Here is a 14,978-nt window from a genome sequence, read left to right on the forward strand (position 1 = left end):
TAAAACATGCGTAAAAAATATTCGATTTAAGGGTTTGAAAGTCTCTTCCTGGCGACAACGACAATGTTTCGTTTTTGAGCCCTGCGCTTTTGACGTTTTTTAACTCTTGAAGCAATTAGTTATTTTTATACAAAATACACGCGGTGTGTTCACAGTTACACAAAAAGCTTTATCATATTTCTGTAAAGAAAATACCTGTAGACGGTAAAGAAATGTGAAATAATTCATTCAGACTGTTCACAGAATGCTGAAATTATACATATCAAATCAAATAATTTTAGTCATAGTTTGCTACATTTGAAGTAAAAAAGTATTTGCATTACAGCCTTAAAGTGCTACAGTCAATCACCCATACTTGGGACAGTTTTAAACTTTTACCTTTAATATCATATTAATCATACGTTTTCCATTTGAACAAAGTATTCTAATTCTAGGATGTGCCACAGTACTTCACCTGAGGACAAAGTATAGATCTGTAGATATGTACCTTTAAAAATAAAACCAAAAAATGTTCATTGTCTCTAGTTAGGGACCCCCCTCCTGGGACACTTAACATTTTGACCTTTCTTTTATGTATGCAGCAATAGATAATAGTTTGGGACACCAACTGTAATTTTATAGAAGTTTATTTTATAACTCAATAAAGAAAAAATATCATTTGATAGAAATAGTATAATCTTGTAAACGTTCAAAAATTTCACAGTATATACATGCCCCTCAAAATATTAAATGTCTCCCCAGCATTCTGAATTCTTTTGAATGTATTATTTCCACTTTCCCCCTCAATATTTAGAAGCATAAAAGCAACTGCGAACCGAAATAACTCTCATGCAGCTGATTTTTAGCTCTAAATGTTCCTCATTTCACATCTTTTCACATTTATTTTCATTCCTTCATAATACGTGAAATTCACAACAAAGAAATTAGTCTCATATATACTTTGAGACTCATTTTCATTAGTAGAACTAACATTTGTAATATTTTGGCAAAACGTCTTTTGCTTATCAATAGATCCAATTTTTTTAACTATGACAATTTTTCTGCGTTGTTGTGGTATGGCAAATTTATTGTCATCGGAGCAGTCATCATTTTAAAAAAAAGGTTAGCAATTTCTCGAATTTATGAATAAATTAGTTAAACTGAATTAGTTAAGTGGAAATCAAGTAGCTCGTATAAAGCACAGGTACATAGCCGAGATGAAGTGTGAAACAAATTTAAACTAATGCTGCTCAGTTAATGTAGGTAACCAAAGTTATTTCCTTACTTAAAAATCGCATATTTTTTTGACATTTTCAAAATTATTAGACTCACGCATAAAGTTGAAACATCAAAATTTAGCTCACATAGCCTCAAAAGATAACAATTCATATATATTCTGTTATACCATTTATTTCTTACAGCTGAAATATTGACAAGAGTGTACAAGCCCTCGAAACTAATTTCGGCAAAATGTCCAAGTTAGGGTACTGTCCCAAGTATGAGTACTTGACTGTAATCATTTACTATATCAAAATTAAAAATCTATTAGCCAAACTTTTCGCCCTGGAATGCATTTGTTTTCGTTATCAATTGAACATATAAGATAAAATATTAAAAAGTATTCTGTTCCCTGAAATGAAACTTTTAAATAAGCAATGTATTATAAAAATAAATCAAACACCGTTAAAAATAAACGCATATGCAATCGACTTGCAGACACGTGGCTCGAGGTTACAAGGAATTCTTGTTTCAATGCTAAACGAGCTGAGCTTTTGGGCGTAAATAAATCGGATGGAAGTATTAAGCTTAAGATTAAAAAAAAAAATCAATAAATTAGAAAAAAAAAAGCTTTTGTCGTAATGAATCCAAAATCTTACTTTGTATTGCAAAAACTGTTTCCTTATAACCCCGAAATACGTCACCACAGTTTCTAATTTGTGTATTTTAAAGTTGTTTAATTTCCTTTTGCTTTTTAGTACAGTATAACTTCGATTTAACGACACCCGATTGAACGATATCTTCAATTTAAGGACACATTTCACTGATCCGGATTTGACGGCATTGAAGTTCTATGCTCCTTGATTTAACGATTTCCTTCATTGAACGATAAGCTTTTCCTGTTTCTTGACACTTGTTAAATCGAGGTTATACTGCATAAAAGCGTTTAGTTATTTTTTACGAAATGTACTGATCTATACCGAAACTATTTCGAAAGAAATTGTTCTGAAATTGCGTCTTTCTTCAAAAAATTGAGAATTGATCTCTGGTAAATCATATCGATTTATAATTTCATTGCTTATTTGCCGAACTACTAAAATCAAGTCGTATTTTACAGCAATGAGTGGTATAAATAGTCTTCAGAACTTATTTTCATATGTAAATCGGCTGAATACCGTCAAATATGTAACAATTTCCATAATTGAAAAAAATTACAGGAGCTGATCTCGCTCGCAAATTTAAAAAATAAAATAATGAATAATAATTCTATTATATAAATGTTAGAGAAAGACAACAATCACCGGTGATTCACCGGAAATAATCCGTCTTTTGCTGATGTCTTTGCTATGTAAATGTTGACATTTTCCGGCGAATGTCGGCATTTACCAAGAAAATGAATTTGCCATTCACATAAAACTGGTCACGACTTAGAATTCAATTATTTTTCATTGGCGTTCCGGTTATGGAAAATTCAAAATTCACCCCTGATACATACACAAATATAAAAACATAGGCTTAAACTAATAGAAGTAATTTTGTTTTCTAAATAAAATGTTTTACGAGTGAATTATATAATTTAAGTTGTGTAACCTTTGACCAAAAGTTTCAACACGGAAGTAATGAAATTAAATGTAATAAATATGAATAATTCAAAGAGAAATTATTTTTCTTTCGAATTTTATAGTGAAAGAAATAAAAAGTGGTTCACGGAAAAAATGTTGAATGCAGGTACATGCAAGGATTTTTTAGAAGGATCAGGCCTGCCATTAAAATGTTTTCTAGACAGGGGGTGGGGACAGAGGCACCCCAAACATACATCTCTGGGAGACGGAAGTTCTCAATTTTCCGATTGGAGCTCCAAATATTGCCGAATGATAAAATGCGGGTATGCACACAAAAATGCATCTAATAAAAAGGGATATTCGGGCATTCAAAAACTGCAACTGTGTTGCCTCCAAGTTTTCTGGATCGTCAAACAAAATTTGCCTAGTAAGGAAAAGTTTCGGGAGATCACAGTGACCTCTCATGACCTCCCATCGGGGCACTCCTGGGGGAAGGGGGAGAAAGATTATATACTCAATGCATACTGTATCGATAAACAAGAAAAACCACGTCCATATACTTATATATGAATATGCACTTATTTCGCAAACCCAAGGCGAGGAGGGAGGGGGGCATTGCTTCCTCTCGGCCCCCCAAATAACAGACCTCAACATAACTACTAAGCTGCAGATAAGCCCCCTCCACGGGAAAATACTTATTATTAGCGCCGGTCGTGATAGTCTCAGTTTTGAATATATAAAAATAATACATTTTATACGAATTCAACAAACATACTTATTTAAGAGAATGATTTGCCATCATATGTGTGACTGTTTGCACTTTGAATGATATTATTTCTGCTACAGCAATATAACAGGCAAACGATACTTAATTACCATGCGAAATCAAAAAATCACACTTACCATAATTCCAAAACCGTCCAATCAATACCTTTACCAAAACGGACAAAATACAAATCCCTCAACTTGTAGTACGTACACAAAACGATGACAAGAGGCAATATCAACAACAAAGATAACGCAAAATCATGTGACAAACCTCTTCAAAACAACTGCCCCAGTAATTGAATAAACTGAATGGTGCGTCACTTCCGGCTTACTCAATATTTTTCAGTTCCGCTTTTGTTATATGATACTCCGGAGAGAATGGTAGTGGGCGTCATAAACCAGCGAATCGACAGTCGATGAAAGAGGTTTTTCTTTTCTTTTTTGGATGGCAATTGAGCGCGTGAACAGATTTTTGAGCGCTTATTTCCATTTAGTTTATGCAACCGCTTGTGGCTTTTCTACCCAGTAAAGACAAAATTGAAAATAAGTTAAGCATTTCCAATGAAATTTCGAGATTTTAGACACATAAGTGAAATAATTTGTACCTTGAGGTTTCAGGGAAAACATTCAAAAGTGTTTCAGAACATGTATAACAAGATACTTGCACTTCCTTATTCTCATTCAAAACCAATTTTCGAGAAAAAGATTATTAAAAATGAAAAAAAAAAAAAAAACAAGCTTCCAAATTTAAAATAACGACTAAAAAATTCGAAAGTCATTAATTTCATACAGAACAAATCAATCAAACGATTTCCCCATAGATTTCTTTCAATTTTATTTTTAAATGATATTTTTTATAAAAATCGAATGCATATCTGAAAAATATTGGATAAAAACTTTTATTGCATTTGGAGGGTGAAAAAATGAACTTCTGATTTTATTTCAAAAATATTAAGATCGGATTTCTTGGTAAGAGTGTGTTTATAAATGATGATACACTTTTTCTCAACATTTTGATACTCTCTCCTCATTTGTCACAAAGTACTTTTCATAAACTAATTTTTATAAACATAATCGTATTAAAAAATGCTTGATGTCACACTTCTTACTCTTTCCCTCCCCCTTATCACAAACTCACAATTTTACGACCCCCCCCCCCAACCCTTAAACATCATTTGTGTTGTAGTTATATCCAAATACTTCTTTATTGTCCATCAGGATTGTCGAATTCATTGAAGAAAGAAGAAGTGCGCGATCCTTTGGAGTCAGTCTGAAATTTGTGAACGGCAAGTGTTCCATTTTTTGCCATGAAAGTTCGTGTTTGAAATTCTGTAACTTTTGATTGGTTAAATAAAATATAGCAAAACAGCATATCAAATTGAAGGAAATTTAAAGCTCTACAACTTGGTCATTGACAATTTTCATGAATACTGACACTGGGAGGCACTAGGAGCAAATGTTTGACGAAAAGAGAGAATTTTTCCGAAAATCAGCGATTTTTCATAACATATATCCAGAAAATTATTGGAAATTTGACAAATATGTGTAGAAACATTTTCATAGTAACTTTATTTAGCTTGAATTTTTATTTTAAACGCATTTTTTCCACCGTTTCCGACATTTTCTCGAAAACCCCAAAATTTTCTTCTCCCCCTCCCTCCCACCTTTAGCTCACCCCCCAGGGTCGGGGACTTTTAGTATGTTTACTTACTAACTACCCCCAACAATATTCTGAAGTCAAAAATTATCGCATATTCCATGCACGCTACACCCCTGTTTTGAGCACCCATTGACTGGACTATTATCAAAGCCGGAGCGAAATTACTGCGTCACCAGAAAGGAGTTACTGGAAATAGTGAAAGCTGTAGAACACTTCCATCATTACCTCTACGGCCGAAAATTTCTGCTTCGGACAGATCATGCCTCGTTAACTTGGCTTTTGAACTTCAAAAATCCAGAAGGCCAGATAGCCAGGTGGATACAGCGGCTCCAGGAATATGACATGGAGATCAAGCACCGAAAAGGGTTGTCTCACGGTAATGCAGACGCTTTATCAAGGAGACCCTGTCCTGAGAACTGCCACTATTGTTCCCGAATCGAGAAACAATATGGAACGACTAGCCCTACTGCCTATCAGGTGACAGTGACTTCAACATCATCAGAACCTGATCCATGGAGTGACGACCAAGTTCGAAAAGATCAACTTGAAGACCCCGACATAAAACCAATTTTGGAGTTCATGGAAAGTGACAGTCAGCGCCCTAGCTGGCAGGACGTTTCCACCTTCAGTCCTGCAACAAAAAGATACTGGGCTTTATGGAACTCGCTCCATTTACGGAACGGCGTACTGTACGGAAAATGGGAATCTGATGACGGCAAAACATCTAGGTGGCAGTTACTACTTCCCCGATCAAGGATTTCAGATGTTCTGAAAGAAATACATGGTAGTGCGAATGGAGTACATTTTGGTGTCTTGAAAACCCTCAATAAAGTTCGGGAGCGCTTCTTCTGGAGCAAGGCGAAGGATGACGTGGAGAAGTGGTACCATTCTAGTGACGCCTGTGCTGCTCGTAAAGGACCGAAGAAAAGAAGCAGAGGGAAGCTACATCTGTACAACGTTGGAGCTCCTTTCGAACGAATTTGAATCGACATCCTGGGTCCTCTACCAAGAACTGCTGATGGGAACAAATACATTCTCGTTTCCATTGACTATTTCACTAAATGGCCCGAAGCATATCCCATTCCAGATCAAGAGGCTACCGCCGTAGCAGAGACTCTAGTCCGACATTGGATCTCGAGATATGGACCTCCTTTGCAGATTCATTCCGATCAAGGGAGGAATTTCATCTCTGCTGTGTTTAAGGGCCTATGTCAAATTCTCGGAATTGAGAAAACTAGGACAACACCACTACACCCACAATCGGACGGCATGGTAGAGAGATTTAACCGCACAATCCTGAATAATCTATCGCTTATGGTCTCCAGAAATCAACAGGATTGGGACAAGAAGCTACCTTTGTTCCTGCTGGCCTACCGCAGTGCTGTCCACGAGACTACCGGATATGCCTAGTCTTAGATGCTCTTCGGACGAGAGCTTCGGCTACCTTGTGATCTCGTCTTCGGTCGTCGTCCCGATGCGCCTGCATCGCCTGAGGAGTACATCCAAGATCTCCAGGCCCGGTTGGAAGACTTTCATAACTTCGCACGAGAGCGAATCAACATCGCGGCGTAGAAGATGAAGACCCGATACGACACAAGGTCTACTGGACATGAATTCAACGAAGGCGACAAGGTTTGGTTATGGACTCCCATCCGACGGAAAGGTCTTTCACCCAAATTGCAGTCGCATTGGGATGGACCCTATAAAGTCCTTAACCGACTAAATGACGTCGTAATGAGGATCCAAAAATCACCTAATGCAAAACCTAGGGTTGTACATTATGATCGGTTAGCCCCATATTATGGCCATAGCACATGAGTATTTACGTAAACAACCATGGTTGATAACATAAAAGTTGTAGATAATTTTTGCTTTTAATGTTTAGTAATATTTCTTGTTATTATTGTGTTTTCTATGCATTATTGGTTATTATTTAATGTGTGTATTTGTGAACTTGTGACAGAAGTTTGGCACCCTTTCTGGGGATTGTACTGCCCGGGACGTGCAGTCCTTGGGAAGGGAGCAATGTTACAAATTCTGTAAATATTAGTCATTTTTGTGATTAATTTGTCGTAATCTAGCTAAATTTGGCGGTTATTAAATTATCTGTCATCTAAAATTATTGTAGTAACGTAACCTGTAAATAGTTTCCTGTAATGAATATACAGTCCCTATACATTAGATTGAAGTATACGGTTCCCCTACTTTTCATTGATAAGATTCGTGAATGAATAAAAAGAAGATATAGAAATGCGTAGCACTTAGTAGGATTTTCTAGAGATTTCTTCGCTCGGTATAAAGCGCCGGGCGTCTTGTGAATGAGTCAGTTTCGAGTTAGTTTTTGCTTGTGAATCGTTGCAGCGGAAAGCTGGAGAGCATTTATTGCTCTGTTTTGTGAAGCCCTTTGAGCTGTATTTTTGCGTATTTGGAAGTAAATACGTGTGTAACCGTTGAGTTTACGTTGTTGAGTGATATTTGCTTAATTGCTGATGATTAATTTAGCAGTTGTTGACGATCTTTCCTGTACATAGTATAAATAAATTTCCTTTATTTTTCTCACGAACTGTGTCGTCTTTTCAAGAAAGTGAAAGTCGCACCGGATCCGTTACAGTATTTACTTTGCATTATTTAGAATGATGTTTACTTTATAATCAGGCCCAGATCTATACATTTTGAGCATTCCTGCAAAAAACCAGCTGGGCTCCTAACCGCCCACAGGATTGGTTTACCCCCTCCCCCCTCGCCGAAAAAAACGATATTTTTAACCGAGTGATTGTTGTATGCTTTTAACTGCTTCAATATTTCTACTTAAATTTTAAATATTTTATTTACTTAAATATTATTGTCTTAAGGTTTTTAACGTACTTGTTTAAACGCTTCTGGGTAGCTGTTTGGGTTTTTATCCTGATTTTTGGAACGATTTTTTATTTATCAAGTTATGTCAGCAAAAAAATAAGTCTCCCGTATTTTTACATTCTCACACCCCTCTCCCCGTCCTTCGCTTAAGTGCTAAAGTGGTATGTGTTGAGTTTCAATTTTACCAAAACATTACAAAAATATTTTCTACTGTTAAAACTTGAGGATAGATTTTTAAAATTTATTTTGTAATTATTTTTTTCTCCTTTCTTTGGCCGTGGGCCCCTTAGAGACATGCCCCCCCCCCCCTCCGGCACCACGTGGTCTGCGGGTACGTAGATCCGAGCTCGTTTATAATGGGCAATGTTGATGGTACAGTAGGACACAGTTCCACTGTTCTCCCATCATCATGTCTAACGTTCCACCCTCCACCCCCACCCCCCAAAGCAGTATTTTTAGTTCGTTTGTCAAAAGTTAGACGAAATTCATTCATGAAATGAAGAACATTACATGCATGCAATTAAAAAAAAATCAGCTTCTAACAATAATATTAATAATTATAAATAATACAGTATTAATATAAATATAGAGTATTCGAGGCATAAATTAGTGTATTGAATAATAATTTATACCTCAAATTCAAAAACGTCAAACGGAGATGTTTTAAGACGATAATACTCAAAATAAAAATAGTTGCAGCTTCCCACAAGCTGAAATGTGGCAGTGGCAAGTTTCCACGACGTTGCTATACAAGCTGACTAAAGTACGGTATACTTGTCTAATTTTTCAGTATCAGAGGAAAAACTGCATTAGTCCCTTCTAACCCCGTGTCCCACTGTGCTCTGAAATAATTTAGTTCAACTCTTATGAAACTGAGATTTCATAAAATTTTAAACTTCATATATATTACAAAGCAATTTTAAGCATACACTTAAAAAACCAAAATCATGAGAAATTACCTTGACCCCTTCTATCCCCTCCCTTTTAACGATAAATCTGTTGTTAATTCTTTGTTTGTCTCGTGAAGCAAATAACTTTCAAACACATATGTAATTATGTGTCAATATTCATGTATTTTGATTAAGCGTGTGCATACTCAATTTACTTTTTTATATTCGATAATATTTAGTTTTTACGATGTAACAATATTATGATATCATTGTTGATGTGTACAGCTTTTTCATTTCAACATGCTCTATTGAGAAAAGCTTATTAGTAAGAACGTCGCTAATGATTGCAAGTAAATATTTGTGTTTTGCTTATTCATCATTAGATTGTCTTTTTTTTTTTTTTGACGATCTCTGTAACCCGCATTGTGTCTGCTGGGGAAAATCGTTATCTTAGATTTATCTTACTCATTATTCTACATCTGTAATTATATAACTTCCTGATTATGAGGTATCAGTCTCTATCAATAAGCTGATAAAGGTTATAAACAATAGACGTAATAATTTCAAGAACTCACTGGATATCACGTTTTGAAATACATAAGAGAAACTTCTCCATTTATTTGAATAGTAGCATCTACAGGGGTAACCCCCCCCCCTCTCCGAGAGCAATGGCACACCCCTCAAGTACCCCACGAAGGCCACGAAGAGACCCCAAAAAAAGAAAAATACCCCTAAAAATAGCTCCTAAAAATTGCAATGGCGCAGTCTGCGCCAAGCATGAGGTGTAAGTGATAGTCTGTGAAGAGGTCAAACAATCAAAGTAAGAAGTTTCTGTCAATAAAACTTTTTTTTGCACTTTTTTAAAATTTGGAATGGGTCTTAACATTTTGAAGTGTCAAAACTTCATGTTGCTCATGTACTTTTCTTTTAGAAGTATCACGTTGCAAAGCAGAGAGGATTACAGTTGTTTCTAAATAGAAGACTCTATATGATGCCACTAAACTTAAACAAAGATATATGCTTCAGGCACTATATTTTTAGTGAATATTTCTAGAAGTATAATATACAGCGTGTCCCTGTTTAACCTGCAAGACCTCTATTTTCGCACCTATTACTAGTCTTAGATGCATACTTCCAATTACAAAAAATGGTCGAAATGAGGCGCAGGGTTACAATATTGAAAAGTTGAAGCGAAAAAGAAAACTAGGAAAATAATACAAAATCAAACTTTTTATACGGATCCTAGGTTTCCTAACTTATTTTTAGGGAAATATATAATCTCCATTAACGTATAACTCCAACAGAAACAAACTGAAACATTTGCGATTAAAAAAAACACAACGATAAATTTAGATTTAAAATTTTAAGAGACCGTGCGATGATGATGAGATTGGAACTTATCGCCCATTCAGAAGAATGACATATTATAGAAATTAAAATAAATAAAATAAATAAATAAATAAATAAACAAAATAGTAATACACTGGCCTCAAAAAGTTAAGGTTATACATGTTTTTCGAAGCTCACCATTAAAAAAATGGCAGTAACAGTAAAATTCATAGTTTGCATGAATGATAATAACGAACTTAAAAATCATTTATAAAAAAACGATAGCTGCCACTTTTATTTTATAGAAATGAAGATATCTTTATGAGTGAGAAAAAAATATGCAAATATCAAGCTTTCGTATTTCTGTGGATAAGTTGTGTTAATTTTCTTCTGTTGGCAATTTCGGTGACAATAGTCAATAGAGTTTAGAAAATATCTCCGAGACGTCGTTTGCCCGATTCGTTAAGGTAGCGGGCAGTTATATGGATGGAAATGGGATTGTCTCAGGCTGATGTTTCTAGGCGTCTCAATGTGTCTTCAAATGTGTAGTGTTGTTCAGCGACTTTGGGATCAATACCAAACCGAAGATTCTGTGTCCAGAAGACCTGTTCCAGGTCTACCACGAGCTGCAACACCTGTAGAAGACCGTTTTCTAGTTCTTTCGGTCCGAAGGGGGGGGGAGGGGAGAAGAACCTCTACTATGCCGCAGCTCGTTGCAGCCCATTTTGTAAAATCAGGAAGAAGAATCTCTGCTACTACGGTGCGAAATCGTCACAATGCAGCTCTCTAAGCAAGACGACCAGTTATGTGTGATCCGCTGAACGGACCACAGCGAAGGATCCGCTTTTGGGCAAGAGAACATGTTTCCTGGACCCAGCAGCAATGGGCTTCTGTGCTGTTCCCAGACGAGTCTAGATTTACATTGGAGAGTGATTCAGGGCTTCTACTGATCTGGAGGGAACAGTGCACTAGATACCATCAATCCAACACTGTTGAAAGGCTCAGTTATAGAGATGGTGGAATCATGGTTTGGGCAGGGATCTCGCTCGGCGGTCACATTGACCTGCATGTGTTCCATGGAGGAACTCTGACTGGTCTGAGATCCTTGATCCATATGTCCGTCCATATGCTGAAGCTATTGGTAATGATTCCATTCTGATGGATGGTAAAGAACGACCTCACCGAGCTCGGATTGTTGAGGAGTATTTTGAGGACCACGGTTTGGAACGAATGGAATGATAAGCTCGATCTCTAGATCTGAATCCGAACAGAACATGGTTGGGACTGTCTTGGAAGATAGGTTGCTGCTTTAAATCCTCCTCCAAGGTCGTTACATGAGCTGGAACAAGGCTTACTCTGTGTCTGGTCCTCACTTCCTATTCCGGTATGCGACAACTAAATAAACAGCATGGAAACTCGATGCCGCGAATGCATTCAAGTTAGGGGGGACACATTCTTCACTTATTAAAACAGATTCACTTATAAGAACCCATTTTTTTATTGTTTTTATGACATTTTACAACATAACATTGTGATGTTCTGTTTTCTTCAAGAATGAACTTTTCCGCAAAGATTGCTTTTTTTTTTGTTATAAATAGTTCTTGCAATACACTTATACAAATTTCTGTTACGCATTCAATAAAAATCTATTTAATGCACATATCCTCCAACTTTTTTGTTTCTACATTCATTCATTTGCAAATTAGAAGCAAAAAATCGGTTGTACCTTAACTTTTTGAGGTCAGTGTATTTTTCTATTGCTATTGAAAAATAAATTCAAATGTTATGCTATGACACGTTAAAAACGCACTACAAAAGCTAGTACAATCTGAATATATCCGCTTTATTTCCTCCCAAAAGATGTTATTGACTTCTAGTGTAAATTGGGTAATTCACAAAACTCTGCGTGTCATATTTTGGTTAATATTTGTCGACAAATTTTTTGTATTCAAAAATATTTTTCAACTGAGATTATTTCCCTAAACATAAGTTAGGGGACCTAGGGATTGCATAAAAAGTTACGTATTTGTTCACTTATTTTCTTTTTCGCTTGAAACTTTCAATTTCTTAACTCTACACTTTATTTTGACTATTTTTGCAATTAGAAGAATGTATCTAGGACTAACGGTTGCGAAAACAGAGGTCTTGCAGGTTAAATGGAGATACGCTGTATGTAACTCTATAAGTTTTACAGAAATAAACTCTACAAGTATAATACTACGAAATATAACCTTACGTGATAAATAACATTATGCAACATTATTAATAGATTCACTGATACTTGTTATTTATCATTATTAATAACTATTAAATATTTTAACTATACATTTATAGTGTAACTTTACGAATGTGTAATTAGAATTTAAACTATTAGTCACTAGAAAGTGACAGGAAATATATCCTGAGGGAGCGCGAAGCGAGCTGGAGGTGGAGTCCTTATGTAAATATATAACTGCATTGCTAGCAAAGAGCTGCACAGTGAATATTCATTAAGAAAAATATAAAACTATACCACTGCTTAAATAGCACAGGAGCTCACGGGAGCTGAGCTGCTGCACACCTGTTTGCCATGGATGCGATGAGGTTATCGATCGGAATTCGGGGAATACTGTTCCACTCCGAAAGAAGTGCTATCTCGAAGTCTCGAACAGTAACAGGCGGCCTTGGTCGTGCAGCAATGCGTCGTCCGGGCATGTTCTAAACATGCTCGATTGGATTCAGGTCAGGAAGGCACGCTGGCCATTCCATACGCTTCAATGTTTCAGCTTCAAGCATGTTCTCCACCAGACGAGCTCTATATGGTCCAGCGTAATCATCCTAGAAAACAAAGAAATCTCCAATGTCTCCAGCTTAAGAGATGACATGAGGTCGCAGTATCTCGTCGGCCCGTCGAAGTGCCATTCCGAATGATATGCAGGCCCGTACGTCCGCCTATGCTGATTCCACCACATACCATCCAACCAGTTCGTCGGTTTCATGACCTTTCACGAACGAATGCGGGTTTATTTCGAGTGCCCCTGTCCCTCCATACCAGAATACGTCGGGTGTCACACTCCAGACTGAATCGGGACTCGTCTGTAAACAGAACTTAGCTCCAATCATGTTGCTCCCAATCTCAATGTTCAGCAGCCCATCTTCTTCGAGCCGCACGGTGGCGTGGGGTCAACGGATGTCAACGTGCAGACCATTGGAATACGTGCATAGAGCCCCCCCCCCCCTCATGAAGCCGATTACGTACTGTTTGGCTGGATACCCTTCGTCCTACAACCAAGCGCAACTGACTTTGCAGCTGCGTAGCATTCCCTGTTTTGTTTCGACGGGCTGTTAACCGTATATACCGGTCATCAATTACTGTAGTGGAGCATGCCGACCTAGCCCTGGTCGACGTCTAACATTTCCTGTTTCTTGGAATCGATTCCGCATCCTTGTAACAACACTTCTAGCCACTCCAACAGCGTCCGCGACACTACGTTGCGTTTTCTTGGATTCTAGTCTGCCTATAACACGCCATTCCATGGATTTCGGTACATCACGTTATTGAGACATTCTCAAGTAACCTTGTCTCAAAAACAAATACTGCGTAATCGAATTTCACAGTTACAGCCATAAAATAGACGTTTTTGTAACATCCCGATTTCTGCCCTTATTTCCTTTTTCTGGTTTTTGGCGTAATGAACTTTGAATTACATATAAAGTTTTCTTATTCCGCTTCCTGGTAAGTTTTAAATTATGGATGATTCATTTTATGTAATTTATTGGTATACATCTTAGCGTAATTTTGATAAAACCATGTGCTCCCCTAATTGTTTTGAGCAGTGTATAACTTACCAGCGTTCTTGTAACATACTTCGCTTTAAATGAAATTTCTATATTTTAAGCAAATTTAGTCGTGGTCATTTTACTATCGTTTCGTACGAAAGAACATTTCGGTTCTTTCTTCATACGAAGCGATTGATAATATATTTATAAAAGTTACAAATGATAAATAAGTTAAAATAAAGAAAGTCTTTTTGAGGACGAAAAAAAGTTTTTTTTTTTTTTTAAAAAAGAACACTTTATTTATGGATTCCTCTTTTTGCCGTATGCATGAAAAAAAAAAAAAAAAAAATCCCAGTAAGTTTTCCAAATAATTGCATCTAGCTTATCTTCTAAAATGTTTTCGCTACCTTTAGATATCGGAGAAAACAAAAGTGATAAAAGTTATTAGGTTGCTGTTGTCGTTGAAAGAAGTTTTTTAACTTCTGATTTCTGCTGTTATCAAAATTTAAATCAAAAGGTTTCGACAGTAGTTTAAAGTATAAAAACAAATTCGATAAAGTAACGACAACAGAATAAGTACTAGATTAATTTTTTTTTTTTTTAGATTTTTCATATCACTCGCAATGCATACCTTCCTATAAAACGTTTTCAATGGGTAAAACATAAATTGTGGATAAATCTCGTATGTAACAAAGTGAAAAAAGAAAGGGCAGTCCAAAAATATCTAGTAGAAGTATAAATAAATACGTAAGTGTTAAGCAAAATAAATGAGAGTGAGGTAAAAAGAAGTGCAATAAGAAGCAAGAATCATAGTCATAGGAGCAATGATCGCAAACGCAATACTAACACACTACATGCACACAAAACTAGAAACTGATGAATGGAAGCAAAACAGGGCACAAATTCGTTACACAAAAACGACTTTACACATTTTTAGCTTTTAGGAGAGGTTTAGAG

At 36.3% G+C, this 14,978-nt stretch overlaps 1 protein-coding gene across 2 annotated transcripts in view; it reads right to left on the reverse strand.

Moving 5' to 3' along the window:
* The window catches only part of LOC129218366 (SEC14-like protein 4), a 144,215-nt gene that overhangs the window by 123,556 nt on the left and 5,681 nt on the right, over positions 1 to 14,978 (reverse strand). Inside the window, exon 1 of one of the 2 annotated variants that reach the window (XM_054852608.1) lies at positions 3,663 to 3,812. The exons of the other annotated variant lie outside the window; for it this stretch is intronic. The gene's annotated coding sequence lies outside the window, so the exon portion shown is untranslated. Of the gene's footprint in view, positions 1 to 3,662; positions 3,813 to 14,978 lie in introns of those variants that run through there. 2 annotated transcript variants of the gene reach the window in all.

This window comes from Uloborus diversus, chromosome 3, assembly GCF_026930045.1.
Source record: "Uloborus diversus isolate 005 chromosome 3, Udiv.v.3.1, whole genome shotgun sequence".
NCBI classification, from domain to species: Eukaryota; Metazoa; Arthropoda; class Arachnida; order Araneae; family Uloboridae; genus Uloborus; species Uloborus diversus.